Here is a 19678-nt window from a genome sequence, read left to right as displayed (position 1 = left end):
CATAGTTTAGAGCAGCCCCCAGGCTACTTCTCTTTATGCTGAATGGAACTTGACCACAGCTGAGAACTTTCCCTATTGACCAGTGGAGTAAAGTAGGGTGCCTTTTCTACAGAGCAAAATCAGAAACAGGAGAAAAATGGATATGTAGTGACAATCCCAACTCAGATGAGCAATCACAGGTTTGACAAGGAATAATGGCCATAAGTTGTTTGAGAGTAGGTTCAGGCTGGACATTAGAAGGCACTACTTCACCGTTAGGGCAGCTAGGATCTGGAACCAACTTCCAAGAGAAGTGGTGCTGGCTCCTACCCTGGGGGTCTTTAAGAGGAGGCTTGATAATTACCTAGCTGGGGTCATATGAGCCCAATATTCTCTCCTGCCCGGGGCAGGGGGTCAGACTTGAAGATCTACTTAGGTCCCTTCCAACTCGACTTCTATGAATCTATCACTGAAATGCCTATTGTTAAATATGTATTGTAACATCCTAAGTACCCAGTTAATATCACACAAAAACAATTATCTGTGTACAGACCTTAGATTAAGGCTCATATCCACAAAGATGTTTAGGTGCCTAGTTATCACTGGTTTTAAATTAGATTCAAGTAACTAAATACCTTCATAGCTCTGACCCTAACTCATTCACATTCAACACATGAGTTTCAACATAGCTGGAAAATCAGAGAAAGCTAAATGCATAGCAGTGCATGAAGAAATGTTCTCCTAATTAATTGAGCTGGAAATTGGAAGAATAGAAAAAGAAGACATGCATCTTCTGTTGGTTTATACCTGACTGTATGAAATGAAAATACATTCCCAGACCAATCGGTTTTCAATATCTTGGCAACCAGAAAGTAGTTGATCTGTATGCTTTAATGATGTACAAAGCAGTGTGTACAGAGGAGTCACCTGTACACAGGTGATGCCATTGGTGAGTCCAATAATTTGTTTGTGCTGTGGACTATTTTCCACAATGCCCCTAGCAGTTACCACAAAGTCCCAAATCCACATAGCAGCCACTCAGTGGGTGCTGCATTAGCAAAGGCACACGCACATGCAGCAGAAGTGTCTTGGTTTGCATTTGCTGGTTATCCCATAGAATCAGATGTTTGACTTCCTCAGCTAAAAGGAAATAACGTGGAGGAGCAGTATCACTCACCGAATACTGACAAATCAAATCAATACCCACAAGTCCCTTCGTCTGCTGCCATTAAACGCCTACATTTCCCACTACTGCACACTGCCTTGTGCCGACTTGAAAAGGCCATTTCCTGACAGTGAGAGGTATCAGAAAACAAGCTTATTCCTCAACTATGGCTGAATCTGTAGAACTGCATCATTAACTACAAATTTTTAGACCATAAAATGTCTTGGTCATTTGTTCACTAAAAAATAAAAAGCAAGAGGTCTCAGCTAATCTAAGTTTTTTATCCCTACTGCCGAATATAATCATCTTGATCATTTGCAAATACAGATGTTGCCTAAAAGAAAGCAACCAAAGAGAAGCCTTAGCATGGCTTGCTTGTGTAATAAAACTGAAATAGTTCCAGGCAAGGGAGGGCAGGAGTGATTTTTAAGACCACAGTCACCATCAAGGGTAAGTGTGCTTTTCTGTTGGACACTGTCACCATCAATTATCCTCTGCTACATCATTCTCTATTCCTTTCCCTCTGCCACATCCTGGTGCTACTCATCATTTTTAATTGTTTTCAAAGATTGTCTTGCATTTGACATCTGACTTTAGATGCTTTTCCTGCTTTCTCCAATATACTGAACCTTCTTACTAGCTCAGATCAAAAGAAGGGGGCCTCACTAGGCCTTCTGCTAGAGCTGATACAGAGAAAGATTTCAGATGTCTCTGTGCTTATGATGATGGCTCTCAGGCAGTTACTTATCTATTGATCTGCTTCTCCTGACCTTGGAATTCCATAAGCATAACATCTAGCCCTAGACAATGGCCTGTTCAACTCAACACTTGCAGCAATTTTCCAATAAAATATAATTTAAAGAATAGAGAAGCCAACAGGATGCTATGGAAAGCATTGCAATTAAGGTAATCTGCATTCCTGAATAAACCAAGCATAAAGAACTGCATTAACTCACAGATCCCAACCTGGCTACTAGGGCTATGCGAAACAGCACCGTTTCATTTCAACTTCTGTTTTGCTGCTTCAGTGGGTTTTGAGTTTTGTTTCATTTCGAAAGCACTGTTCCATTTTGTTTCGTCAAAACTGTTTTGCTGTTTCAATGCTGTTTCAACATTTCACCCATAGGCTATAATGGGGAAGCATAAAACTGCCGATAAAATTGTCACTTCTTGCCTGATTCAGATGAAACTTGCAGGGATGCTAGCCCCTTCTGAGGCCATGAAGCCTGCCAAAGTTCAAGGAGATAGGTGCAGGGGTTTCTGGGAAACCGTGCCTCAAAAATCATGAAAGCAAAGCTCATATCGTGTGTGTGTTTGTGTGTGTGTGTTAAGGCATAGCAGAGTGAAAACTGCAGGCATGGTAGCCCCTGCTGAGTCCCTGAAGCCTGCTAAGTTTCAAGGAGATAGGTGCAGGGGTTTCTGGGAAACCGTGCCTCAAAAATCATGAAAGCAAAGCTCATGTCACGTGTGTGTGTTTGTGTGTGTGTGTTAAGGCATAGCAGAGTGAAAACTGCAGGCATGGTAGCCCCTGCTGAGTCCCTGAAGCCTGCTAAGTTTCAAGGAGATAGGTGCAGGGGTTTCTGGGAAACTGCACCTCAAACTGTTCAGAGAAAAACTTGTGTCACTTGTAAGTGTGAAGGCACAGAGAAAGCTCAATTCAAACAATGCTTTTCCTGATGTTTTCCCATCCTTCCCTGAGAGCACCAGGATTGGAAGGGACCTCAGGGAAGGATCACAGTCACTGGCCAGCTACACGGTCAATATCAGAGCAGTCCTTCTCCCTTCCCCCTCCCTCTCCTTAGTTTCTCTTTAGCTGCAAGCAAGCCCAGCTTCGAAATTCATAACGTTTCAAAACTGTTGCAACGTTTTGACTGCCCTCATTTCATTTCAAGGCTGTTTTGAAGCCTTTCATTTCATTTTGATTTCACTGTTTTTAAATGAATTAGCCGGTGAAATTTTACACGGTCCTACTGGCTACTTGCTTCTAGCTGCAGCTTGCCTGCTGAAAGATACTTCCCAGGTGATGTGTCTGCATGGTAATCCCAAACCTCCAGTAGAGATGCACCTCCTTCAGGCAGAGCTATCACTGGGGGGGTTATGTCCTCTTATTAACACTGAACTGATATATTCCCTTTCGATTATAAACAAGATCTCCAGTTATTACACCCATACATAGCCGTTACAGATTATACTATCTGAAAACATTCATTTCCCCCAAGTATTGTATACTTGTCTGTTAGCCTCTGCTGTAATGCTAATGACTAAGAAAGCACCTTCATTACATGCAAATGGTAGTAATGTGGTTTAGTGCTCTCACATACACATTATGAAAGGCATCTGAAGTTATGAAGGTAAATCATAAAGAAAGGCCCAAGCCACAAAAATTCAGTTCTAAATCAGGTTTCCAAGCACACTAGAAACTCAGTGCTCAGAGCTGGGGCTTTGGGTTTAGAATGTTAAAATGATGTGGACCATTTATGAAAGTCCGATCCTGATCTGGATTTGGATTTTTGGTACCCCAGTATTGCATGGCGGGAGAGAAGTTCATATCCAGGGTTTCAGTCAGTCCCTATTATTATTATCATCAAATTCATATTTGGCAGGCTGGACACAGACTGTCATGCTTACACCTTAACCAGCTCTTAGAGCAGCTCTTCATTTCTTTCATGCTTTATTTTGTTTTTTTTTCAAACCGTGAACACAGCAGGGTGGGACCACCTGTCCCTAATTGGGCAGGACAGTCCCAGATTGGAAACCTCAAGTCCCAGTCCCAGGCTGCATGACTCCAGGACAACATTTGTCCCAGACTCACAGAGTCACGTAGGGACCTGCGGGAAATGGTGGGTTTCCCCTTGCAGGTTAGCAGCATTCCAGCTTGGGGCTGCTGGGAGCAAGACGCAGTGGGTGCCAAGCGCACATGTCCCTTGCACATGGCCTGGAATACAGAGGGGCAGGGCATCTTGGAGAGCAACTCCCTGCAGGTAAGTCTATGGGGGGAAGAGGCATGATTGGGGGGGTCAAGGCCCCCCACAGTAAGGGAGGGAGTAGGGTAGGGGTTGGGGGTGCTGCCCAGCCAGGGCAGTGCGTAGGGCCAGGGCCTGGAGCAGGAAGGAGCTATAGGCGGCTCATCCAGGGGGCAAAGGGCATGGGGGCTGTGGCTCCCCACCACTATGCATACCCCCCAGGGGAGCATGGGAGGCACATGCTCCCCCAAATTTGTGCTGTGGGCTGGAGACAGATGCAGGTTGCCTGATACAGGTTTGGGGCTCCCGCACCCTGCTGCCCTCCTCCCAGGAGCCCTGTGCCCCCATAGCAAGGCACCTTTTGCCAGCCCAGCACAGTGAGGGTGGCAGCAGTGTGGAGTTGTGCCCCCACTGCTGCCAGGCAGGCAGAGGGAGTGCAACCAGCACAGAGCTCCTGAGGGAAGGACAGCAGGGAAGGGAGTCCCGAGCCCACAGCACACAGCCTGCATCCAGCCCTGCTCCACTTGGCTCTGCTCCAGCCATGCCTCCAGTGGAGGTGGGGAGAGAGGAGAAGGCAGGCCTTTATATTTTTGAAAAGGTGATCACCCTAGTTGGAGATGGTAGTGGCATCTACCTGCCTTCAGTCCTGCATTGTCACCTACAGCAAAGCTGTCCAACTGGCATCTCATGGACCCCTTTCTCCCCCATGAGAGGTTGGTTGTGGCCCCAAGCTCCCACCCAGCGGGCAAGCTGAAGCTTCCGCAGCTCCAGCTGCAGCAGGACTCCTCCTTGCTCCCCACTGTCCTCCTGCTTCAGTTTCCCAGCCTCCACTCCAGGGAGCAGTGTAGCATGGCACAGAGACCTAAGAATGACGCCAAGGCAATACAGATATGCAGTGCTACAACATGGGGGGCACACCCATAAAGGCAAGTGGTGCATTGGGACAGTGCTGGGAGGGGGGGAAGGGCATCTATGCAGCTCAGCACACCTGTGGCTTGCACTTGTGTAGCTGACCAGTATGTGGTCCCCACAGGTGTGGCCCACAGGGCATTTGGCCCCCAGCCACTTAGAAGCTGGACGGCCCTATTCTACATTATCATTCTTCCCTTGCATTTGTTGCAAGTGCTGACAGTATGCTTCTCATCAGAAAAGGTCCTTTTGATGCACACTGGGAAGAGCAGCTACAAAGGAGGCAACATGCTTTACAAGGGTAACCTGTGTTTTTCCTACGAACCAAGTGAATATTCACAGCATGCAGGAGTGCAGCCCTTCCCAATGGTGCTGGCTGACATTTACTACTCTAACTATTCCTTTGCAAACAAGACAATGCCTATTACAAGAAAGTAGTAGTCAGCAGCTACATGGCCTAGAAGGGAGTACTAAGAAATACCACACCTCCTGAGGTAGTTATGCTTGAGCTATGCCTTCCATACTGCCTCCAGACAAGTACCAACCTGAGAGAGGGGTGGGGGAGACACAGAACATGACCTTTTTTCTCCTCACAGTCTCTGAGACTATGTACAAAAAGCCTGAGGCTGAATCAATTCAATCTTCACAGGTTATTCTAAGCTATGTAGATTGAATTTATAAGCAAGAGAACAGACATTCACTGTTGATTCTGGAAATGCAGGCACATGCCTGCAATGCCTCAGACCAGAAGCTGGGGTTGCTAGAGCACACCTCCCTGCTTGGCTGATACAGAGAGCTTGGGGCAAGGCTAATCCACGCACCCTGCAAGAGGGAACCGGGAGTGCTGCAAGGGAGGTGCAAAGCATCTTGGGATGCTGAGGGACTGTGGGTTAACTTGAACTTGGAGGGGATCTCAGACAGTTAAGTCTGAAACTACATCCATCTAGGGTTATCTTAAACTGGTTTCAGCCATTTTGAAAGCGGTTTATGTACACTGAACTTCTGTTGCGTTACAGATTCTAACCAGTTTGTGATTACTTATACCAGTTTGTGTGTAATTTCTGTCCCTAGTCTGAGAGACTTTCTCCATAGAGGAAGCTAGTCCCTCTTTACAGGGACTGCCATTTGTGATCTGCCACAGCAATAGGCAAAATCTTCTTGAATTCCCTCGCTGCAGTCACACAGCGGCAGATCTCATGCTAGCTCTGAAAACTCCAGGGCAGAGAGCAAGAATATTTTTACAGCTAGATTTCAAATCCTAAGGACAATAATCTCCTAATAACATATAACCCAAAAACAATACTGCTCACCAAACTGTAGAAATGCAGACACACGTGTATCATCAGTAATCTTTTTTTTTTTTTTTAAATCATTGAGGTAGTCACAAGCCACAATTTCAATTTTAGATGCATTTTTACTGATAACTTCTTTCCATTTTTTATAATTCGTTATACAGGGAACATGACTAACAGACTCTTGGAAAATATCAAATAAATTCTATATAATAGCAGAATTAGATTTTCTATTAAAGGATTCTCTTAAAAGAAGTCAACTTCTATGAAGTGTCTTTAATATTTCAGTTCCCAATTCACACAAGTAGAATGACAGGCACTCTTTAGCTCTAATGTATGTCTTTGATAAGTGGACAAGGCTACATGCTATATTACATCAGTTCTAAAGTCATCTCTAAAGTGTTGGGTTCAAATCGAAAGGAGACTACACTTAATAAAAAGAAAAAGGTCAAACAGTTTAGGAGTTTAACTCAGAACAAACTAAATGCTGGGGTGCTGCCATCTAAGTTATTGGTTCATTTGAACAATTTAATTCTATAGAACAGCACGGCATGCCTGGAATTTTGATGAATGTTGAACTTCACTGCTGGATTGAAGGAACAAGAGTAATTTAAATTCTAGAGTAAGCCATTAAAAATAAAGCCCTGCTGATCCAAGTCCTATGGGAAAGGCCTATAAATTTAAAAAGAGAATGTGAATCAGTACATTAGTGATAACACTGGGCTTCCGTTATCCCATTTTAATTCAACCTAGTAGCCAGTTTCCACTGTCAATAAATCTTACCTATTTCGCAAAATTAAACATACTTGGCTGTCTCTGCCCAAAAACTCCCTGGACTGGAAAGCAAAGGAGTTAGAAGTCAGAATTGTGATCAAAGAGCTTTTGGAGGGAATCTGTTATGTCAGATTCTCAAACAAATGAAAGAAAATACCTGCAGCAAGTTTACATACTGATATCAGAGAAAAGGGTTTAAGATAGCTGCTTCCATCCCGCCATTCTCAATGCACCAAGATAAAGCCCATTCCATTCACTGATATGTAGAAAATGACATCTACTTCCACTATAGCTGATAAGTTAGTGGTATTTTGTGAGCTCTTGATCTTTTTTAAAATGCCAATGAATACCTTTATAAACCCACAACTTTGCATAGAACCAGCATGGACACCACCAATATTTTGTACATAAATAAGTAACACACAAGCATCTATCAGTGAGAAAGAATGAACGAAAAAAAGCCATTGTGTCACAGATAGCTCAGTTTAAGCAGACCAAACTACAATTAAGCCAATGAGCAAATATTGGCAAACCATTCATAAGATCACTAGCCTGCCCTCTCATGTGTATCAGGCTTCTTTTCCAGTCCCAGCTCTGGCTGCACATGCTCAGAAAAGGGATCCAAACAGTTCCAGTATCAAGTAAAAGATGAGTTTAGTGGTACAGTAAAGCTGATGCAATGTATTTCTGTAGTATATCCAAGCTAAATTCTGCTCTATGAAGTTTGTGTGCCATGTGCCATTAAGTTTAATGGAAGTCACCCATATGCTAATAAGAGATGTGTGTCCATGGCATCCAGGTGATCAGTTTCTTGACCAGTTCAGGTCTGACTGTGTTTCAGGATCTGATGTTGCTTGACCCTCTTTATATAAACAGCTAGGTCAAGAGATTAAACAGAAGAATAGACAGGCCAGAATGAAGTCTTAAACAGGTAAATGTTAATGAGCAGAATAATTGTTTTCTGGTCTCTTGTTTCGGAGACTGTTTTCATATTTGTACAGCTCCCAGCACAATGAAACCCCTATTGCTGCTGTGATATAAATCATCATAATACTGAACTCTGATTTCTACCATATGTTCCAAGCACAAAGTGTTACTATGACATCTGGATTTACAGAGCTGACAAACTAGATCTGACTGTGTATCTGCTTTAACCCAAATTTATGCCAAAGGCTTTCCATTAAGCCTATTCACACACACTTTTCCCTGTGGACCTATGCAATAGGACAGATGAACAATGTGCAGCATATTCTGTGAGGAGGTAGCCTGATTATCCTGTCACTTACACCAGAGTGAATAATTTCACTGGTGTCAATAGAATTTGCCCAAGTGAAATCAAAGTGGGAGAAGATTCAAGCCCAGACTACCCAAAAGATAGGATTATTCACTGATATTTTGATAGGCTTGTTCAACCACATGTTTGTGTGTGGCTATGAAATGTGGCCACAGGCATTTTTCTCTAAACATATGGAGGAAGAGCATCAATCTTAATGCTGCCAGACATTTTACACAGCATTCAGCCACAATGAGAGAATCTCCACCAGAGTGTATCATATCACATTCATGGAGGTACCTATTGCTCGACGGGAGAACTCATTATGACAGCTGCAATTATGCTGAAGCCTTCAGATACAACAGGGTAAGGTATAAAGAAAGAGTGTAACTGCCCCCGAGCACATCTGCCCTGGATAATAAATCCAAGAGTAGATCTTATATAACAAAGAAGGGGAAAAGGCAGGCAGGGGGAGAAATCACTGTATTCCAAAGATGAACGGTCACTAATTACTACCATTTGTGCTGGCATCAAAACCTTGAAAGACTTCCTGCAGTACCATCCTTCTGTCCTCTGCTTAATCAATATCCCATGACACAGTAGGCACAGAATAGGTCTATGATGGTAATGAAAAATGGGATTGCTCCTATTTTTTTTTTCAATGGGTATGCTATCTACAGTAACTATGTTTAAGAAGAAAAAAAAGGAGAACAAGATTTTACCCAGGCCCGATGGTTTGTACCTGCTGAGATAAAGCTGTATAATTAATTAGAATCACTAACACTGACAGAAAGCGTGGTTTTCTGTTGAAGGTGGTAAACCAGATCTCTGGCTTCAATTACCTGCTGTACTACAGGCTCCTCTATGCAGAAACTATCTGCACTGAATCTCCAGATGTATCACGGAAATATTGCTATTTTCTTAGCCTGTTTTGCGGGGCCAGAAGGATAACAACACATAGGTCTGAGTACTGGATAGCACCTAGTACAACAGGGTCCCATTCTCACTTGCATACTATAAATGCCACTATTAAAAAAAAGGCTACTACTAATACAGAGTACACTAACTTTCGGACCGTTTATTCATATATAACTGTCTGCTTTCACATTGACTTTCTATAGTGGACATGTCTAAATGTAATGCATTTGTGTTCAAAACTAAGGATGCCAGTGATACAGTTGGAGTGTCCTTTATATATTAGCCTGGCCATTAACATCTAACTCCACGCTTTCCTGCTGCAGGCTTTCTGGGTTTCACCCAAAAATCTGGGTGAAGAATATCACATGGAGAAAAAAGATGGTACTTGGAACTGGACTGGCAGAAGGGCTAAGCACCCCCATCCTCAAATGGGGGTCACCAGGAGATGCATTCACCTTTAACAAACAGGCCCCCACTTTGCATTCAAAAGGAGGGTTTCATTTGGGTATAAATCTCTCCGGTAATTACAAGTAAAAGCCTGGCAACATGTCTCAAAGTAAAGTTGGCATCTCTTATTAAATCTCTTTTCTTCATGTCATTGATTTCCACCCCCTGATAGAACCAGATACCTAGTGGCTCTTGTGGAACAATTTAAATGTCAGTATCGGAGCCAGAAAAATATAAAACTTCACTTACTTTTTTTTTGCTTCAGTCATTTACTTTGAGGAAAAACTGAAAAAAAAATTAGAATACAGTTATAGCCTTGTGATAATTGTAAGACATACACTTCCCAAGCATAAATGTTTTAGGCATTCAGGAAAAAGAAAAGAAAATACACTGTCAAAAAATGTCAGTTGCTTGTGGTGATTTATTTCACAGCAACGTGACCAGAAACTCAAAATCCAAGATTTCTCATCTGATAAGAATTCCAAATCCTATCTACTAAATACCATACATTGGACACTAGCTTGGGCTTCAAAGATAAAAGTAAGGGTTTAGACAAGGCAGATTAGCTTTGCAAACTAAAATCCTTCCTTTACATAAAATAAATTATTTGATAAAAGATTAGGCTGTTTACCAAGAATAAGCATTTGCCTTTAGCATTTTCTTTTCTGCTGAACATTGCTCTAGCCTTTATGGAGCTTCATGTTGAAGCAAATGTGTTGTAAGAGTGCCATCTAGATGCAGAAATCACTGCATCCTGTTGTTTTTCTCCTGAAGAGAGTACAATTTAAAGAGGGTTCAAAATCACTAGTCCAAAATCATCATGGCTGTAAACTGTACTGAAGTCAAAATTATACATATTACAAAGAATATGCTTGGGCTGTTTTTCTTTTTTTCTTCTTTTGAAGAAAAATCTGTCTTTTCTGCTGGTATTTTTGGCTCCATACACCCCCACTTACTGCCCACACACACCATGGGGAAGCTACTGTCCTGTGGATTACAGATGCACACAAGGTAAAATTCCTTCCTGTACAGAAAGTTATACTCCACATATAAAGGACTTACATAGTACATATATATTGTTCTAGTTCTATGCACAGGAATGAATATCACCCATGCAGTAAACTATTTGGGGCAGGAACCATGCCCTCCTTTTAGTTTCCGCTGCATCTGAAGGCATGATGGGAAACAATGATTTACCGAGAATTTTCATTTGAGAGGCAGAGGAAAAAGAAATCTTTCCCTCTGCAGTGTTGACGGCTCTTGAAATGTTATTGCAGGTCTCATGTTGCTTAGTCCTATTCTCAAAGGCCCAGCTCTTGGTGTCATGTAACAGATATGGAAAGGAAGTTTCTAGTGCTCATAATCACAGAGAAGCGCTTGCAAATCTGAGCCTTTAAGTCTCCAAAAAAAGAAGTCCCAAAAAGTAAATAAAAAGGAAAAAAAATCTTACTTTTATTTACAAATCTCAAAGTTTGAGTCAAATTTGTGGTATTGGGAGGACATTGTTGATTTATTTTAATGCTTGGGTTGGTCATACTACAACAGCTCTAAGGCGTTGGTTCTCAACTTTTTCTAACTGCAGGCACCTCTCAATAGTTCAAGGAGCCCTCTATAACTTTGTGAATTGAACAGCACCCCACTTAAAAAACTAACTTACTACAATGCTTACATCCTTGCAGAAGGGAAAGGCAGTGAGGACGGGAGGGTGGCCAGGCAGGGACTGAGCCTGAGCCTGCACTTATCTGTTTTATTGCCTCAACCCTATGGCACCCTTCAAAAGGTCTTGCAACATCCTATTTGAGGATCACTGCTCTAAGGTTTTCTATGATTTTAAAAACCATCTGAAAAAGACCACACTGCTCATGGTGTTAAATTGGCTCTCTCCTCCTTACCCTTCTTATCATCATCCCTTCTTCTCTTATTGACATTTTCCATTTACTCCATTAACATATTAGAAGAAAGGCTTCTGTGTATTTGTGTCACATAGCTGTTCACAACAGGTGAAATGCATTTCAGCTCAGAGATCCTGCTTAAGAGTCCTGCATCACCTAGCCGCCATGGGGTGTAGGACCTCATGCCGTGCACCTTCTGTACTGAGGCACGGTACTAGTGCAAAATGAAGAGGACAAGCTGACCAGGAGTAAGCGGTTCCATTCACACCACACTCCTGCAGCCTACACAAGTCATCAGCAGAGCTGCAGATCCTATCCAGAGCTGCTGCTGAGCTGCTCTGTGCCAGCTAGAAGGAACTTGCTCAAAAGAGCACCCTAGGGAAGGTTACAGACTGCTCTGTAACCAAGGAGCTCTGTCGGACATTGTGCTCTGGAAGGCAAAATGAATTCCTGTTCTTGATGCCACACCAGCCAGCACTACAGGCTATGGCTAAATGTCCTACACTGCGTTCTCTGTTCTTGCCTTTTGCTTTCTCACCTGTGCTATTAGCCCCAGAGGGCTCCATCCTACTGAGTGCCATTTTCTTGGCTTGTTCAAATCCAACAGGGAACTTAAAGAGAGCTGAGAAAGCTGGAAACATGCTGGTTGACGGCAGTCTGCAGCTCCCACACAGATTTTTTTTCCAACTCATTAGAGCATGCAAGAGCTGCAGAAGTCAAACAGCTTTTCCCTGCTCCAACTACTGCAGTCGTCTGCTCCAACTCAAGGCAATTCTGACCAAAACTGCCTTTGCCTGACTGAGCTGTACAAAGTTATCAGGCACTTCAGAAGTATAACCAGGGCCAATCTGTGTCCAACAACCTAAAAGCCTGGGAGAAAACAGGATTCCCTCTGGAGACCTTAGGAGGGTGAATATAATGACCTTGTTACCTTGAAAATGTTGACCTGAACGAGATCCTCTCTTGAGGTATTCTTTTCTCCCTGACAGAAAGGAAAATTTTGGCCTGAAACAGTTGTTCAGTCTTTTCAAGTTTCTTGGGGACAGCTTGTTAGGAGGAATGATCTCTCAGGGTTAAAAATTCAAAGAAGGGTATTGCCGCTGAGTCTGAATCCTAAGGGTGAACATTACTAGCACAGCGATACAGCGAGATATAGCCCTATCAATGGCCACAAAACTGTGACGTCACAAGGTAGTTGGTAATTATTGGCCTGAAACATGATCTCATAACAGTTTCTCACTTGTGTAACTCCCCTGGTTTCTCTACAGTTCTTCTCAATTTACATTAGCACTAAATGAGATCAGTCAGTCCCAGGATGGAGTATGGCAGGATAATGGATAACATAATGTCCTAGACCTGCTAAGTACAGCACTGCAGTTAAGAAGGTCATTTTCAAGTGAAGGGAAAGGATATAAGTAGACAAGAATTAGGACCAAAAGCCTGAAATGATGCAAAATACAAAAGAAAAACTCAGACAAGTGAAACCTCAGTTCTGGATAGGAATAGAACAATGTCGAGGAGACACAAAATCCTCAGAGCAACTGTACAGTCCTTGTCATGCAGAATGAGTAAAGGTGCAGATTCACTCATTTAAGTGCACTTCCTTATTCTAGAAAGTCACAACAGGTTTTTTGATAATGAAACAGTTCTACATAGAAAGGCCCACATATATCTTTTGCAATGGGCCTTCTGTTTGCTTCTAGAGCTATGTACAGGCTGAAGATCCAGGAAAAACTACTGGCCCCTTGACCCACTAGATGTGAATCTCCCTTGGGGGGAAAAGCTAATATTTGCCTCAAAGATATATTTTTGTATTTTATTTGGCTTCATTTTGACAGCAGCAGAAATGATCATGCTGAAACAGCCTACCATCCCTGCAGTTCAAATGCTGAAGAGAGCTCATTATCCCATGTTCAACAATCGGGAGCCCTATCTCATCACCCTTCTCCTGACCCATGCTATTCCTACCTGTCCAAGGAAGAAAACTAATTTACACCACTAACAGCAACAATCTTCATTCATTAGTTTTGTTTTGTTCTGTCTGGGAAGGGAAGAAGAGCATATTTTCATCATTTTTAAACATGAAATTTGTATGCTCTTCAAACAACAACCATACCTTAAATTTGTAAAATGTCCACATCAAACCAAATTAAACTGTTTGCTGATATAATACATTCATGAAAACAGAAAATAACTTTGCATGGGAGAGGGGGAGGGAAAATGACTTTTGCCATTACAAGAAAAACAAACAATTTAGGCCTTTAGTCCTGTTAATTCACATGTGACCATGAACCCAGCTCCACTACTGTGCATCTCAGCAGAGTAATAGGGATCACATCACCATCTTGGGACCAGAAGTCCCACCCCTAACCCTTGATCTTTACCACCGGGTGTCCCTCCCCTTGCTCCCTGAAAATACTCCTTTTGAGAGGGCGGGGGTTGCCATCTTAGAACCAAAAAACCCCCATATCATACACTAAAAGTCAAACACCTACTATAACACATTTTAGTTTTATTACACAAAATATTTTTGTCATTATTTGTGTTTGTATAGTGTATATAGAGGGGACTGCATAATAACACAAAAATAAATTCTTAGTTTTGTATATTGTGTGTGGGGGGGTGCATGGTGGCATCTGTATGGTGCATGTATGTGTGTGGTGGTGTGTGTGTGTGTGCGTGCGTGTGTGTGTGCAGAGCACGCGTATATGGTGGTATGTGTGCGCCTGCATGCAAGTGTGTATGGTGAGGTGCATGTTTGTGTGTGCGTCTGTGTGAGGTGCATGTGTGCATGATGTGTGTATGGTAGGGCTTAGGGAGGTGGGGGGCTTGTGAGGGGGTGTGGCTATGTGTGGAGGGGCATAGGGTATGGTCAGGGGTTGTGTATATGTCGGGGATTGTGGGGGCAGGGTGTGGGTATGTGGGGTGTGAGGGGGGGCATGGGATCCTGCATTGCCCCAGTGACACAGCAGCAGGCAGGGCCCCCACTCAGAGCACTAATGCTGGTGCCTCGCACGGCACGGCTCCATCCAGCGCTGCACATTGCAGCGAGGGGCACAGCTTCTGCCCGCCCCCCAAAGGAAGGTGCCTGGGGCTTCCCTCCCATGTCGCACAGCCCCAGCAAGGAAAGCAGCTGGCTCCACTGCCCAGGGCTTCCTTCCCATGTCCAGTGAGTGCAGAGAGTGCCAGTGATACAGCCAGCCTGGAAAAGATTGTGCTCCTCGCCACTCTGTGCAGCACTGGCCAGAGCTGTGTCCTGCCACGGGCCTGCACCCCTGAGCACCCTGCCTGCTGCCACCGCCACCACCTGCCAGGGCTGTGCACCATGGGGCGAGTGTAGGGGAGTCCACACCCCTGACCCTCCCTCACACCTACACTCCTGCCTAGCTGCTGCCTCACTCCCACTGCTTCCCTACTTGCTGCCTGAAGCCAGCAGGAGACTGGAGAAGCAGAGCAGGTGCCTGGCGCGACAGCAACAGTCCCACCCAGAAGCTGTGCTGGCCAGGCCCTTCTGCCCACAAGAGTGAGAGCGAGGTGCAATAGGGTACATTGGGGGGGGGGTGTACCCGGGCACCTCTCGCTCACCCTCGTGGGCAGAAGGGCTGGGCAGGGCACAATTTGGTGGGCACCATGAGCCAGACAAAAGTGCTTGGTGAACCAGATCCAGCCCACGGGCCATATTTTGCCCACCCCTGAGTTAGATGAAGAGAAGTGTGACTATTCGCAGAATTGGGAAAAGCAGGGAGAGTCCTCATCTCAACTGGCAAATACTCAGGTAAGTTACAAAAAATGTATGAGATTCTGATCAACACCATATGATGAAAAACAAATCAGTGCTTAGACAGAACATTATTAAAAACCAAAGATCTGTTTGCCCTAACTTGACATAAGGGAAGCTTGTCTCTGGAGGATTAAGTGCTGTTTGTGATATTGCAGTGGGATAAGAACCTGCACCTAAAATGCTTAGAAAGAATTCTCAGAAAAATACCCGTACCACAAATGTATATTTCTCTGCCACTTTTCCTGAGTGTTAATGGATACGGATTGACTTTGTGAAATCACTGCAGCAACCTGAGAATGATTTATGAAGTGAAAAATCCCTGGCCAATGCACAGAGAATATGGATGTGTTGTGTTATTCGCTGTGCATTACACAGATACACGATATTCATCTCAGTCAGAGCTGCAGCCAGGGAAGCCTTCAAAGCCCAGAAGAGGAGCATGCACTTGATACAAGCCCACTGAAATCAGTGGTAGGATTCCCTGGCCTCCAACATGGGGCTCAAGCACTGTCAGAGGGCAGCATATCTTAACACACTGAGTGAGTTTTTATATATATATTCTCATTTTCTGTCTCTCCTGCAGCTTCCTAGGCAGGTAAGTTATTGTTATTTATTATTGTGAAATGCTGACAATATACAATGCTGGCGCAGGGGGAGATGATTAACAACACACCACAGGTTTGTTCAAAAAGCCAACCAACCAGGCATATACCGAGTTGTGACTGGGTTATACATCTCACTATCCTATCCATGCAAGTATGGAACCCCACATAGTCAGCATCCTGAGAAATGACCACCTTTGCTTGCCTTGTACCTTCCTGTATGAGCAACCTCATCTTCCCAACACAAGTTGCTGCAGAGAGCCTCCTTTTCCACTCTCCTGCCTCTCCTTCACACCACACATTGAAACACAGATTCAGTGAGGGACTCAAGAAGGGTGGAGCCAAGAAAAGCTGAGGAGCTCTCCCTCAGTGGGCAATAGGCCTAAGGCTCCTGAAGCTGCCGCTGGAGGAGCAGCCTTGGGAGCGGTGCGAGACTGCTCGGGCTGTTGATGGCACACAGGGACAGTGCATGGAGACTCAGCCCTGGGAGTGGTGTGAGACTGCTTGGACCCATCATGGTGCACAGTTCAGCACACGAAGCCCAGGCTTTAGGAGGTGCAAGTGGTGGCTTGAGCCTGCAACCCCGGCAGGGCCTTGGGGCCTGAGTTGCCTCACTGCAGTCCCCATCTCCCAGCAAGCAGCCAGGTCCCATGGTGTGCAGGGCAGCACATGGGCCCGAGCTTTGGGAGCCAGGAGCAACAGAGGCTGCTTCGGTTAGCCATCCAGCGTGAGAATGGCTGACCAGAGCCTGAAGGGCTCAACCTGTGCTAAGAGAGCCCTCAGTGCTGAGCCAGGACATGGGGGAATAGTGCTGCAGCGTGAGGCCCAGGAGCCAGCAGCTTAGAGGAGCTGAGCCCTCAGTGCCCAGAGCAGGGAACAGGGTGGGGAGGAACCCAGCGACACAGGAGAGGTGCTCCAGCAGAGGAGACCCCATTGAGCTGCGCCCTGACCACCGCCACCTGAGGGAGCATGAGGCATTGGGCCCTTGGGTCCCAGAAGGGAAAGGCATTTGGGGCTGGCAAACCCAGAGAAGGGGCTGGGTGAGCAGCCCCACACCTAGTCAAGGCCCTAAGGTGCTTCCTGAACACCCCCCAAGGGACTTCATTGGAAGGAGGACCATCTCTTGCCATGGGTCAGGGACTATATTAAGGGATAGATGTTATTAAGATTGTTCACGTTTGCACCTTATATTTTGTAATCGAAATGTTGTATTGTGATGTTGTAAACAGTGTTATTTAGGGTTTGACCTTGGTTATTGTGCACTGTGTAAATCTATGTATATGATATGTAGTTTTATGTGTATGTATATTATAACTTAATAAATTGTATATAGTTAAGAACTCTGTGCTTGGGGTAACCCTATAGATGAAAGAGGGATCTGCTTGAAATCCAGGCATCCTTCTCACAGCCCCCTCCTGCCTACCCATCCCATTCAACTGAGAATAGGGCACACCCTTGGGTGTACCCTGGTTCCATAATGAAATGTGCTATGCAGTCTTTTCCAGTGAAGCAAATGTAACACTTGCTTTGCTCAATCAGGGATATCCAAGATCAGCCTGCACTGGGACAAAATACATCTTTAAAAAAGCTGGTATCTGCTCAACCGTTTGGGGCAGGTATTTCTGACTGGCATGGTCAAGAGAAACTGAGATAACATTTACCAATGTTCAGAATATATAACAGAGCCTGTTACCCAGCACATGCCAGGCTTACCTTGTTGAGAGGGCCACATCATGAACTTGAAGAACAGATATCACGCACTGATCTGAGATCAGACAGCTGGGAATAAGTCAAGGCCAGGAGTCAGACATTAGAGCAAGTGAGGTGAATGGAGGACTAAGAAAAGTTTGGGGGGAGCTAGAGCAACCCAGAAAACAGGACAAGAGCAGAGGCAAGACTTGAAAGGAGACCGATCTAAAAGGAGCTGGTGCCTTTTGGCACACTCAGCAGACAAAGTTCAACTGAGAGAACCGGGCGTGTGTTGAGTAGAGCTGCGTGAGGCCAGTAGGGCAAGCAGACACAGCTGAACTCAATCAAGACTCAGGCAGCTCCTTGTCGGGTCTTAAGCTGGATGAAAACCCTTAGTCCTAACACTTCCACAGAAAGAACAATGTCAAAAGGAAAAGGAAACTTAATTAAGTACCAGTCTTGCTCTTACTGTGTCAGTGACAAATGCCTCTTATCCTAACACAAATGGGATCTTCTAAGTTTCTTCAAGGTCAGTCCCACAGAATAGGCAGCACACACCATGACCTCTTGGGTGGATGATATATGTGGAGTTCAGGTATCAGAAGCTGCCAGAACCATCCCCAGCTGGAGGCGTTCACAGCAGAGATCCTATTATTTGGAAGTGAAGCCCTCTTGCCACTGAGGAAAATAGGATCTAAACTGCAAAGTAAAATAAAAGTACCATTCACAGAATGGAATTTGATGGAATAACCCTTCCAGATTAACAATCCTTGTAAATGCAGCAGTTGTGTGCTCCAGACTGCACTGTGCATATCCCACCAGGAATGTCAAAGCAGCAATTCAATAAACAGCCTGGCAACTACCACAGGGCACTGAGGGACACTTTCTGAAGTGTCCCAAAGTGGAACTGCCTCGAAAACAAGAATTTCATTACCTGGAAAATGCTGGCGTTTAAACAACCCAGAAAATAGCCTTTTCAAGTCCCTGCTCTGGCTGATGATAGCAGATGATAGCTAAATGACTGCCTTCACCATTTGTTCTTCTGGCATGGCACGCTCTTACTGTGCGTTTTACCAGAAATTCTACCCTGGACCTTCCTGACAAGGCAAGCAAGTTTCTGCAAAAAGTTTAGTTTTGACAAATTGGCATTTTCCAAGGAAAAAAAGCCTACTGCTGAAACATTTCCCTTCAGCTCTACCCATAAGTACTAGGCATGCTGTATGTACTCACGCCATGGGTAAATATAAAGCCGTAGCAGCAGAACTTTATTCAACAGTCTGCTGGAGACAGTAGTACCACTGAGCACTTTAAAATGTTCCCTCTTGTAATGAGCAGATGTAGAACTCAAGCAAATTATGCTGTCACACCTAACTTCTTACCTGAGAGTCAACAGCTTTCCATCTCCAAAGGGGAGGATTAGCTTATTTCACATTAGGAGTATATCCTACTGAATATACGCTGCATGCAAGAACAGCTTGGAGCAGAAAAGGAATTGTGCAATATAGTGTGGCACAACAGCAACCTGGAACAAAGTTTAAGCTGACCTATAAGGCTAGGGACAGAAATAACACAAACAGGTATAAGTGATTGGAAACCGGTCCAAATCTGTAACACAACAGAAGTTCAGTGTATGTGAACTGCTTTCAAAATGGGCAAAACTGATTTAAAATAAGCCTGGATGGATGCAGTATCGGATTTAACTGATTTTGGTTAAATTGGTTTATTCATAGATTGTAAGACTGAAAGAGACCTCAGAAGATCATCAGGTCCAGCTGGAAAGATTGCTGGAGTCACCTGACCCCCAGTTAAGTGGCTGTCTAGTCTCTTCTTGAAGATTTCCAGGGTAGGTGATTGTACCACCTCTGGAGGGAGCTTATTCCATAGTCTGGACACCCTGACTGTGAAGAAGTTTTTCCTAATGTTGAGCCTGAATCGATCTTCCAGGAGTTTGTGGCCATTATTCCTGGTTTTCCCCTCAGGTGCCCTGGTGAACA

Source organism: Crocodylus siamensis, chromosome 12 (assembly GCF_052110815.1).
Source record: "Crocodylus siamensis isolate JL-2025a chromosome 12, ASM5211081v1, whole genome shotgun sequence".
NCBI lineage: Eukaryota > Metazoa > Chordata > Crocodylia > Crocodylidae > Crocodylus > Crocodylus siamensis.
Note: the sequence above shows the minus strand (reverse complement) of the source record.